This window comes from Electrophorus electricus, chromosome 8 (assembly GCF_013358815.1).
Source record: "Electrophorus electricus isolate fEleEle1 chromosome 8, fEleEle1.pri, whole genome shotgun sequence".
In the NCBI taxonomy this organism is placed as follows: Eukaryota; Metazoa; Chordata; class Actinopteri; order Gymnotiformes; family Gymnotidae; genus Electrophorus; species Electrophorus electricus.
The window spans coordinates 14,956,248-14,968,772 of NC_049542.1; the positions used below are offsets into that span (position 1 = coordinate 14,956,248).

At 36.9% G+C, this 12,525-nt stretch overlaps 1 protein-coding gene and 1 non-coding gene across 2 annotated transcripts in view; both read right to left on the reverse strand.

The window, feature by feature from the left end:
* zc3h7a (zinc finger CCCH-type containing 7A) overlaps positions 1-2,089 on the reverse strand; it is a 29,826-nt gene extending 27,737 nt beyond the window's left edge. Inside the window, exon 1 of the mRNA XM_027019919.2 lies at positions 1,942-2,089. The gene's annotated coding sequence lies outside the window, so the exon portion shown is untranslated. The remainder of the gene's footprint in view (positions 1-1,941) is intronic.
* Positions 2,090-2,923: 834 nt separating this feature from the next.
* On the reverse strand, positions 2,924-2,995 carry trnat-cgu. The gene has a single exon. It is a non-coding gene; the product is annotated as a tRNA-Thr (tRNA).
* Positions 2,996-12,525: the final 9,530 nt, after the last annotated feature.

Here is a 12,525-nt window from a genome sequence, read left to right on the forward strand (position 1 = left end):
CATATTCTATATTTTTCCCCTAAAAGAAGCCAGAATACTTTTGAGATTACTCGGGACAAATAAAAAATAAATACAGAAAGAAATATAAACAACTTGTTCATAAGATTTCAGTGATATTTTAAAATCACTGAGAGTTCATTTTGGGGAATCTATTTGGATAAACATCTAAAAATAATGTCTCACTGTAATCTATGGTATTTGTGTCCAAACAGTTAAAGAGCTGGCTTTTATTGGCTTGTTGCATGCCATAGAGCATAACTCAAGCTTATCACATGTACAGTGTAAACAATTACAAATTAATAATCCTACTGGCCTGTAGTACTCTGAGGGCAATAAAAGATTGCTCCATCTGTATTGGATTTAAAAGTTCATAATCAATGATTTTGTCTGCAACAAATTAGATCTATCACAATTTATGTTTTTAAAAATAAAAGTCTACTAATAAAACACTGTTTCTGTTTGGAGATCAGTGCAAGAGCAATAAGGATTTTTAGGGGCATTATGATGGTGAACCTGAAACACATGTGCCCCCAAAAGTCCCTCATTCTCCCTGCAGTGTTACATTTACACTAATGTGATTCCTCTCATAACAATCACATCAGGCCACTCAACCACTTGGCGGCCTTTACCCTAATTTGTGAAATTTGATATAGGTTCACTTTGGTGAAGTCCTGGATATGTCTGGAGGCAATGTGATGCTGTTTTGTAACAACCAACTGCAATGCAGAATCAGTGTTAAAGCTTGGAATGAATGTTCCACTGACAAAAATACAGTTGTGAGTCAGCTAAAAATATATCTTTTGTTTTTGAGAAGTGTTAAAACTTGATTTGCCAGGTAGGTTACAATAATTCTGTAAATTCTCTCATCTTTTATACTTACATGTTCAAAGCAACACAATTATTAAGCATTTCATGATCTCACTGTAATTCAGCACAGTGATCTACTCTTATAACTATGAATGTTGTTTGTTGCATGTTACAGTATGGTGGCCCATGGCCAGTCTGTAGAAACGCTGCAGTCTTTCTCCTTCTGCAAAGGTGCCTGCCAGAAGCGGGACTTTGCGGGCCAGTTGGATTGAGACCAAACTCATCTCGCCCCCAAAATCCCGCCACTGACATCACAAACTCTTACAAAATCTTATTTAATTGATCACAAATATGAAAACACCTACAACTGCCTACTACCGATAACTAACATGTGGCATAACTGCCCTATCATCCATGATTTCTCATTCTGGGGATTTTTATGAGCTTTTTCATGTGATGCAATTTTATTTATTTATTTAAATAATTACTGTAGAATGAGAATCTTTATTTTAAAAGAGAATCTGGCCATTTAAAAGAAAAATCTTTAAATGTCTTAAGTTAGCCTACAAGAGAGCCCCTTGTCATGTCCTTCATTGTTAGTCTACTGGAAACATTACATATTAACTGTGGCTAGGCTATAGTGGGAGCTTTAACAAGTTTGAACAGACCGATCTGCAGACACATCGTTTTCTCACAGAATTAATTTAAAACCAGCCTAAGCCTCATGTTTGTAAACAGACAGACACATAAATGCAGGGACCAAGCGTCAATTGTATCCCAGACAATGTTTTCGGTTCCCTGGAGAGTTCAGGTAGCCTACTCTTTCAGACACAATCTGTCTGCCTCTGTCGGGAGGTAGCAACCCAGAAAATCCCACTTAATTCTGACATTTCTATTATTCGAAATGATACAACAATATAATAGAGCCAAAGATGAATTCCACAATAAGATATTATGCGTTCACAAAACCCTACCAGTAACCTAATAGAATTGTATTGAAATATCCTCTGCTAGCTACGCAAATTCTGTTAACACCTGCTGTTTAATTCCACCCAGAGAGACCCATCGATTAAGAATAAGATGTACTACGCATACGTATGGAAATATTGACAGTATTACCGTTTAAAAACTTACCATTAATGAATAATCTCAGGTGAATGCGAGATAACGTCTGACTGATTTAATCAGATGTTGTTTCTTTAAGTGCACGTTACGTGATCCTAGTGGAGATCAGCAGTGTCTGGTAGACCTGACTCTTTGCATTTTAAATCTCACTGCCAGCGCCTTAAACATTGCTTCATGGTCACGCCACGAGGCAAAAATGAGGCCGTGGAGGGGGAGATCCAGTTTCAAATACACAGCAATTGTATTCCAAATTTGTTTTTGGTCAAGGTTTTAGTGCGATTAATGAATGCTACCGAGAGGTGGCAAGATGTAAAATAGCGTTCAAGATTAGGATATCTTCTTACGACTTTGCCTGCGAGAAAAGTGAGAAAACTTTAGAATGTGTAGAACATAATATGAAGACCATTTATATTTTCCTACAAATCATATCCAAATATAGAAACCATGACATTCTTAAAAATCAGACGTTATTCTATAGTTCAGTCGTTTTCCTCTGTTGTACACAGTGAATATGGCGAGATGTAAACATATTCCATATAGTGTTTCTCTATATGACGCTTTGGCAAACAAGTTGGAAAAGTCTATTAAATCTGCCGTCAATATCTTGTGGTGCCAAATGGTTTATTAATCTACATCTGTAGTTTTTTGCTGCCCCCTATCGTCTTGTCTTCGGCATTACTTGTTGAGGGCATTTTACAATTACAACATGCTACTACTATCAGTGTTATCAATTCGCTTTGAAGTGTACTAGTAATAGGAAAAGAGATCATATGAGGTTTCCTATATAAACGGAACCTCTTAACTAGTAAATGTCAACGAAGTAGCTTAGTTGTTAGTTTAAAAAGTTATCTAAATACGTTTCCCTTCTGGTTTAATCATGGTTAGATTTTTTTATACTTATACCTATAGCGTGTCCTTTATAAAAAATAAAGTTTTATTTTATTATTTAAAAAAACCCGAATACTTCCTCGCCGGTTATTATATACCTGAAAGGCACGGACGGGGTTCGAACCCGCGATCTTCGGTTTACGAGACCGACGCCTTACCACTTGGCCACCGCGCCTGCGCCGTAAATTTGGCCGTGAATTAGTGTTAGCTTTGTAATAAGAAAACAATAAAGGCCTTAGCTATCTTACTAATGTTTAGTAATCCAATCTACAAGCTAACATCGGAACTGGCAATCGTTTGTAAACGGCTGTTATATTAGCTACAATTAATTGCCCCGTTTACTTTCTCATTTAGAACTTGTCGAGTGTAGATTACGACCTCTAACTATCTGACAAAAACCCTCTGGCTGTGGTCACGTCATAGACTGCGGTGTATGGGTCACATTGAGTGCGTCATCTCTTTTGATGACGTCAACAAGGGGAGGCTGTGTAATCTTAACGTTTTAGTTGTTTTGCGCTCAACTTTCGCCTTTTTACATTTCGGGTAAAGGAGGCACTGTTTGCAGGCTTCAGATACCAAGTAGCAAGGTAGATGATGAAAAATACAATGTAAGACAATAATCAATCCGATACCCCGATTGTTTAAATTCTTTTGTGACGGAGGATGAAAATCAACTTTGATGACCAAATCATAGCTGTGAAGTTATTCGCGATAAACACACGCTGTCGAGCTTGATTGCTTATATCAACGAAAACTAGAATTGAATGTAGTCAGTTATAGAAATAATAGCATAATAATAATCTGCAACGTCTTCGTGGTATATGGTGATGCATAATAAAATAGGGAAGGAGGAACATGAATGTCTGAAACAAACGATACGTTTTTCGTGTAGAGACATTACATAAAAATCTTTAACTTACTTTAGATATGTCTAATCTACACTGTAGTCTAATTCAGGTGTCAAATTTCTTTGAAGTTTGTTTTGTTTCAACAGATAGTTAACATGATCGCTGCATAAATCAACAAATTCATACTAACAAAAATAATTGTAAACTACATTATAAAGAACCTGTCTTCTGATACTCTTTAAAGATGTTTTAATTCAAATTCAATTATACTAGTTTATTTATTTTGAATTCTAATCAAGGCCAACTACTTCCCCTTTGTTATCTCTTACTGTATTTATCATTTCTTTCCAACAGGCTACAAAGATACATATTCTTGCTTCTTTATCTATATGAATCATAAATGTGTATACTGCCCTGTGAGGTGCATGTTTAAACTATATGTATTTTTTTTTTCCCCTTTTGCATGAACTTAATAAATAAATGTTCTGAGTAGCACAGATGGTATGGTCAGATGCACTGCTTATATCTCTGTGTCCTTTAATCTCTCCTTGTTCTGAGTGTGTTCTTTCATAGCAGGCCCAGGCTTCAGTCTTACAGCCTGAAGGGAAGAATAAACGAGCACCTCTGGGAGAGTGGGAGACAGCTAAGGGTGGTGTGATGGGGGGGTTGTTGGGGGTGGGGGCCCTACAGCATAAAGATGGGAAGAGGAGCACAAGAGAAACTGAGCTTTGGTGCTGAAACCTGAGAGCTGTGAAAACACAGAAGCAGAGTGTAAAAGAGTGGGGTTTTCCCTCCAACTGTTCCATAATCAGTGTAGGTAAATGGTGAATGCGTAATTTTGTCAGATTTGGAGGTGCTGTGATAAACCACACCCATGGCACTCATCTGTATGTGCATACAGGCTTCTAATGAATGTATCTGAGGGAGGAGGAGAGGAAAGGACAGGAACATGACTCTTGGGCTGCAAACTAGGTTGAAATAGTGAATTTGATATTCAGAGTTGTTTTGCCTGGATTACTAGCTGAGTTAGTTCATGATACAATATGCATGAGTTCAGACACTCTCTACCTTTACCAGAACTGCAGAGAGGATTGTCTGCCTTGTGGCTGTTCATTTGATAGCACATCCTAGGGTCATTACCATTGAGAATGAGATGAAAGAAAGACACAAATTCTGTACTATTACACTTACTTTTCTGATTATATAGTGTTAGGTTTCCTGCACCTACACTATTGAGGTGGTACATGGCAATGGTACCTAATATAGATGTACAAATTAGTTTAAATCAGTTTTGGAAAAATTAAAAACAGGAGTAATTACATCCCATGAAGAAAACAAAAAATGTACAACATGGGCAGACAGTACAGCTTCTTGATATATTTTTGAGTTTGCAAATAAATTCTAGATCCAATGAAAAATTCTATTTAAGAGAAACACCTTGTTTATTTATGTATTTATCCAGTGCATTGATCTGAATGTACACAGGTGGCATATTTAAATGGCCTATATGTTCTAAGTTCACACTTATCTAAGCCAGTGGAACAAATCATGCTTACCTACTTTACCCAGTCACCACAGGGGACAGACTGGCCTTTGACATGGTGGATTTATAATTTTATGCAAGATTGATTTGGTGCACTGTACTTTGTTCCTCATTGATTTCAAACCAATGGTGTATCAAAACCATAAAACCATTTCCTAGTCCCTGACTACCTGTTAATAAGCTTGTTTTATTCATATGATACCCAGGCCTCTGTACTCCACTCTTCTACTGTTAATGTACAAGATCTGAAAATATGTCTTGTGCATTGCATTTTGGAAAAGTGTACTGTTAGAACAATGTGTGGGGTGAAACAAGCTATTCTCTGAATTTCATAGATGGGAAATCTGACTGATAAAACATGAGAGACAGTGAGATAGTGACCTTCAAAGGAACATAGATAACATGATAGAGTAGAGCCTACACCTTAACAGCAAGATCATAGTGATCAGGAACTGAGAGATAGAGCTGTTGTAATATTTTGAAATGCCTCTTGTATTTTTGGAAGCAGTTTGTTTAGTTTGCAGTTTTCATTTGTGATTAGGTAACAGTGAGATGTGTGTATGGCTATGATGTTCACTATGTGCTGTGGTATTTTCTTGATATTACCTGGAAACTAAATATTTATTTCTGGCACACCCACATCCCCTGAGGATATTTCATACTTTTTTTTTCTACTTATAAGACATACCTTTGGCATCGTTTCACATTAGAGTTCTCCAGCTTGATATCTTGGTAGCTAGCTATGATCCTGCCAAGTTATTACTTTTCTCTATTCATTTATGCTTCCTAGCATCCAAGATCTAGAATTCCCCTTTATAACAGTAATGGGGGAATTATACACCAATCAGAACTTTGTCAAAACTCATAGTGCCACACATTGGCTGATTTACCATCTTAATTATTTGGTATTATAAAACTCTACTTTAGATTACTAGATTGTAAAAAAGATTATTTTTTAATTTACTTAAGATATATATGGAAGAGTAATGCATCTATGTATATGTGTATTTTGAATGTACCTACTGTAATTTAGACACACAACAAATAACCATTTGAGCTATATGATGTGACTTCCCATACATACAGGATATGCAAGAAACATAATATACAAAATATTATATAAGAGCTAATATTATGCAACTTCCCATAGTTCTAGGCCAAACTGGTGAGTCTTGTCAGTGATGTAGCTTTGTAATTGATTGTAGGAGTAAAATTGCATGAAAAAAGACTACTGAACATCATTGCTGCATTTTTGTTAACTTTTTAAGTTAATAAATATTGTTTTCTGTAGTACATAGTGACAGCCAATAAGTTCACCTGGATTTGCCTTCCTGCCACCTGTGTGGTATATAGTATATAAGTATCACTATGTCATCTTGGTGAATATGTGACCCTGCAAGAAGAGTACAATTTACCTCTTATGCTCATAGTAGTAGAATGTGGATGGGAAATTTGAAAGTAAGATAAACTGACATAAGTAAAAATAAAACAGTATAAATAATCTAAAACATATAAACACAATTTAAGAAAAGTTTTTTTTTATGAAGACCCACTTGTTCACCTAAACCTAACCTTGAAAATGTATTGAAATTCATTGAAAATGCTTGTATTCAAAATTAAACTTTATGTATAAGGTACATGATAAGACTTAATGTCACATATAGATTCAAATAGATTGATTGTAAGACAAATGTAAATTAAGAAATGTGCTATGTGATGCAACAAACACACATAATGAATCATGATGATTTTTTAACTTGTCATTTGAGTAAATGAAACCACTGGATTTCATTTATTTGCAATGAAATAAATTTTACAATTGATTGATTTACATTTTTGACACCTAGCACATGCTCTTATCCAGAGAAATTACTAAAAGTGCTTTGTCATCTACTCATAGCGTGTATCTTAGCCAGTACAGTACAAATTGTCAAAACATTTGTGCACATTCCAAATAAACAACAATTGTTGCTTACCAAATTGCTCAAAACAAGTTATTTTCAAATTTAAAATGAAAAAGTGCATTACATATAGATTACCTGCTCATCAAATCAACTGAATTATTATAATATATAGTATTTTCAAATACACGCACCTTAATTAATCTGTCAACACTGGCTGTTGTATTTTACCATGTACATTTTCTCTCCCCTGGAAAGAAATGACCCCCTCCCCACCTCACCAAACCTCCAGATCCTAACAGATGAGCCCTTACTCTGATGTGCTATGGGGCCACTAAGACTTTAGGCCAGCCTCTGTTTTATCCCGTCACTGTCTTCTTTCAGTAGTCGCTCTGCTGTTTTTGTACACGCGGTGTGCAGGACCCCAACTGCAACTACGGCAGCACTCCATTGCCAACCAACGTGTTCCTAAACACGGCAGAATGAGGGGTCCTGCGAACAAGACAAAGTGTGTACGGCGAATCTGCTTTAACTGCAGCGATGTCTACGCAAATGAGAGTAGCAGGCAACACTGGGGATGTTTTGAATGGAAAATCGGGTATTGTGGGAAGAGTTTGCTGCCTCTGACCCTGGCTACTACCAGACAAGCAAGTGTGAAATCTGTATGAAAGGTAAGCAGCTAATAACATTGCCCAACAAAGGCAATATCATCTTCTCCCCCTTCTGCACATTTTTTATTCTACCATTCTTCTCTGTCTCCGCCGATCTTCCTGCATCTCTTTTCCTCTATATTCACTGAACACTTTTGTTTTTCTTTTTCTAGTTCTTTTCTTTTTATTAAAATACAACCAAATATCTAATAATAATAAGTGCGATAATGAGATTTGATATTGGCTAAAAGAGTCATGAAAAGAATGCATGTTTGTTGCCTGTGTGCTTCCTTTGCATCTTCCGTTCAGGATGGACTGCACAGAGCAAGCACTCTGCTCTTCTTTCATTTTCAAAGCTTGTTTTATTTTTGTAATCATCATCACCCCCCCACTACCACTGAGCCTCCTCACACACTGTGATCATATCTATCTCTATGTCTAATGTTTACCTAGCAATTAGGAGCAAATCACTTGTGCCTGTGGGGTCTGTTGCCATAGTTACAATAGGGTTTCAAGGTCTATCATCTGGTCTTCGCTTCCACCAATCAGCTTGCAGTGCTGAAGCTGCAACATAAAGTAAAGATGCACATCTTTCAGCAACACAGTAGTAAGGAACAGAAACAGATCCATGAGTATTAGAAAGTACTCTATGGTGGCAAGTAGGTGACTGCGCCCAGTCATGGCAGACCACGGTAATCACAGAGGAGGAGACACCCAGCAGGAGAGGCAGGTGAGCGCATCATCCATTTTGAGACTTGGCAGGGACTACTCCATGAAGCAAGACAGAGACTGGGCTAACAAGATTAGCATTAATCGCCAACAATAAAAATGGGCAAAAGGTTGATAAATTTGGTATGGTTGCATGGATGGCGACCATAGGGGAGAATGGACGCGAGAAAAAAGAAATAAGAGTTGCTATACTCCTCAAAATTATTGTCAAAGGCTTCTCAAATCAATTTGCTTTTTGCAAACCGCGATCAAAGAACTCCAGCCGGGCTCTTGTTCAGTTTTGATACATTTTTCTGTAATTTGTGTACATAAAGACTCGTCCAGGAAACTTAATTCAATTGGTCAGAGTTTGTCTACGTCCGTGTCTTTTGTGTTCATCTATGTGCAGGGCTGTATGTGTACAAAATTGGCCTAGATTAATCATAGCACTCTAAATCTCATTACTTGGAACATCTAAGAGAATGCCATCTTCAAACGCCGCTTTGGAAAGGGGCTTTAAATTCAGGCCTTCATCAGATCAAAGGCCTCAAATCTAGGATGAATTTTTGTTTTCGGTGGATATGTTTGGAGAGAGTCGAGCGTGCTCGGAGAATAAGCGGCGTGGCGAAGCGTAGCAGCAAGAGCTCCATGTTCATGCCGCCCCCCTATCGAGCGGCCCAGGACCCTGTCGATACAGCGATATGATGTCCACAAGAAAAGAAGACCCCCCCCCCAAAAAAAAAAAAAAAAAAAAAACAATTTAAGAGGCGGGCTGGAGTTGAAAGCACTGGAAGCAAAGAGAAGATGGAGGGGAGAGGACCACCACCAGCTGAACCCAGTTGAGATTAAAGATGGCGACTGGGCATGCTGCAGACTGCGTAACACAGTGCGTTGAAAGACAATTGGAATAGTCTTCACTTCAGAATAACAAAAAAGTGGCAGATGCTGAGCTGACCCCACATGAAGATGGTAGGTGCAAGGTTTGTGTCATATTTTACCACCAGGTGTAATGGTGGCAGTTTCTTCGCCTCCAGACTACAATGTTTGTCACTCTTTTTCCTCTATTTTTTATTTGCAGATTTACGTTTTTGTCTAATCGCGCTGATTTTCCATCCTGTTATGGCCTTCTTTCTTTTAAAGCCAGTGATTCGATTGTTTTGACTGCTTAAAGCACATTACAGGCTCTACATTGAATGGTGACATTCATGCTTTCATGCTTTTATCTCTATAAATTTGTTCAATTTAACATAATATGAATCTTTTAGATATTGATCTGTGTCCCCCCATAGCTCTGTCACAAGTGTTAAACTCTGTGTCTTCAAATAAACAAAATGTAGAACAAAAATGCAATTCTTCTACAATTTCTTCCTGCTCATGGTAACATTAATCACTGGTTTCAGTATTAAGTAAACTCCAGGCACAAAATCATTTAATCCTCTGTGCCTAATCCACTCCTTGGATTGTTAGTCACAATATATTCAGCTATGACAAAAGATATCAGCAGGACTCCGGAATACATTTGACAGGCTTTTGGTACCTCCTCCTCTCTCAAGACTGAGATACTTAAAATAACTACTTATCAATACACCAAAGCCATCCTCCCTTTATGATGTCTCAGTCATTCAAAATAGCTCAACTAGTCTTGGCCAGTCTTGGCTTTTCCCTGTTTCAACTAGCTTCTAAAACGTCCATTACAAGTTCTGGTCTGTTGTCTGCTTTGGTGTTTCAGTGTTAAATCTGCAGATTATTGATTTTCTAGCACCGTAGGACTTTAGATTTGTTATTTGCTGTAAGACTGTTGATGCAACCTTTAATTGACTTTCACTTGTTTGGAGCAATATAATTAACATTTCTGTGTGGATCAAAAGAACTGCCTTCAGTTTTAACATCTAAATGGGCTTTTGTCAACTGATCAGGCCCCTCAAAAGATAAGACCATTTCAAGCATAGCCTACAAGAAGGCCTAAATCTGCACTGGCAGCTGTAACAAAAACCAACACTGAAGAATTCTCAGAGAACACAATGATTTGCTCCTGTCATGGGGACTTTTATCATGACATCAGAATAAGTTTTTCACATTATTTCTTAGTTTTTATGCCAGTGATGTAGATCATTACAACTGAAAAAGAACTGACAAAACAAACACAGGAGAGTGACAAAGTAGCATATACCACAGACATACCCACTTGTTTTAGAATTTCCATTTATTACAGATTTGTTTTATACACTGTTTTTGTATATTATTTATTATAATTTTTTTAATGTAAAAGTTTAAAATTACTTTTCAATTGCACTGTGGTGCATACAAAAAAAGGATAAATATATTTGTTACATCTTTTGCTTAGTTTTCCATTTTATTTAAGATATCGAGTAATGCTTGTGAAGTAATCAGTTGTCTAATTGAAAATCATACCAAGAGGCCTCAGCAGTTTTTTAAATGTTCTGTTTAATCAGATTTATAAAATGGAGGTGATTGTTTTGCTATTCTTATCAGGCAGCACCTGTTGCTGAGGCTCCTAGAGAATGAATGCTTGTACAGTGCAACCAAAGCAGGAGCCCTCCCTGAGCCACTGTGGTTAGGGCCAAAAGAACACCTGCAGACCTCAGTCCTTTTCTTCACAGTCTCATTCAGCTACCATGGCTGTCATCACCTTTTTTATTGAAAGCTTGAGCTGCATATGACTCTGTCACAGCTCCTGAAATGGTTTAGACCAAGCTTATACACACAAGAATCAGTGACATGAGGCTGAGAGATTGGAATGTCTTTTGTCTCGTTCCTTTTCTTTACAGTTGACAGACCTGTGTATGCCACTTTAGGTAGACTTACAGTCCCAGTGGCCATGAAAGTGTTACATGCTGATGGATTTGATAAAACATTCAAGTTTATTACTATAATTTACTATTTATTTACTATTAATTACTATTATTTATTACTATTAGAACATACTAGTTGGAAAGCAGTTTACAAATTAGTAGCATTTAAAAATTACTGTTTCCTTACAGAAAACAAAGTGGAACAAAATTCAGAGTTAAGAAATACAGATGATTATTACAATTTGGAAAAATGGGGACCAGTAAAATTTAGAAAAGGGATCATTTAAAATAGAATTTAATTTAGTACTTGTGTCATAGATCCATAACATTGCAAAACCTTTTTTTATTCTTTCATATTTAATGATCAGTCACATGGAAAAGAATTATATGAGTAACAATTATCAGATCCTTTTAAAGAAGATATTTGACTGGTACCTCAGACCATTTGGTCAGAATGTTGGTGAAGGCTTTTCTTCAAAAAGCAATGATAATGCGTTTGGTAAATGTAACGCACAGTATTTGTCAGTCACAGTTCATGCAGGAGATCATCTCATTGTGGCTGAAGAGGCACATTAATTCAGCCCATCTGATGTAATTCCTCTGGGGGTTCTCTACAGGGACCTCTGTGGGAGCAGTCTTGTCTGCCCCACTCTCAGTACTGGTAAAACCGAGCTGACAGCTGGCCCCAGACAATAGGCTACATGAAAGACCGTTGTGGGTGCATGTGAGAGTAGACTTATCAAACTTAACACATGTGCAGCAAAGAAGAGACTGAATGAAAGACTATATTACAATATCAGTTGATTCAGTAATACATGTAGACAAGACTCCAGCCCAAATTAGTGAAGTTCTGTTTCATATAGGATCATGTAGAAATTTGTAATGCAAGGGTCCGTTCTTAAACGTTCTATATTTGTTGTGAGATAAACATGTTTAAATCTTAATTGCTAAAAAACCATAATTTTGGAATCTCCAATCTTTCTACTGAAGTCCTCTGTTTCATGCAGCTATCCATGCCCTGCCCACGAATAGCAGTATTTACAGAATTTTTATTGGGACAAAAGTCAATCAACTATTTGTTTGTGTGTTTGATAGCCAGACCTGCCATATACAAAATTAACAAATTAAAATGGCTCAGAAATGACATGCATATGAAAATCAAATATTATTATTATCATTTACATATTGGACTCTATTTTTACACTTTAAAACCACAGTGGAGTTGTTTCAGATGAGCAGATA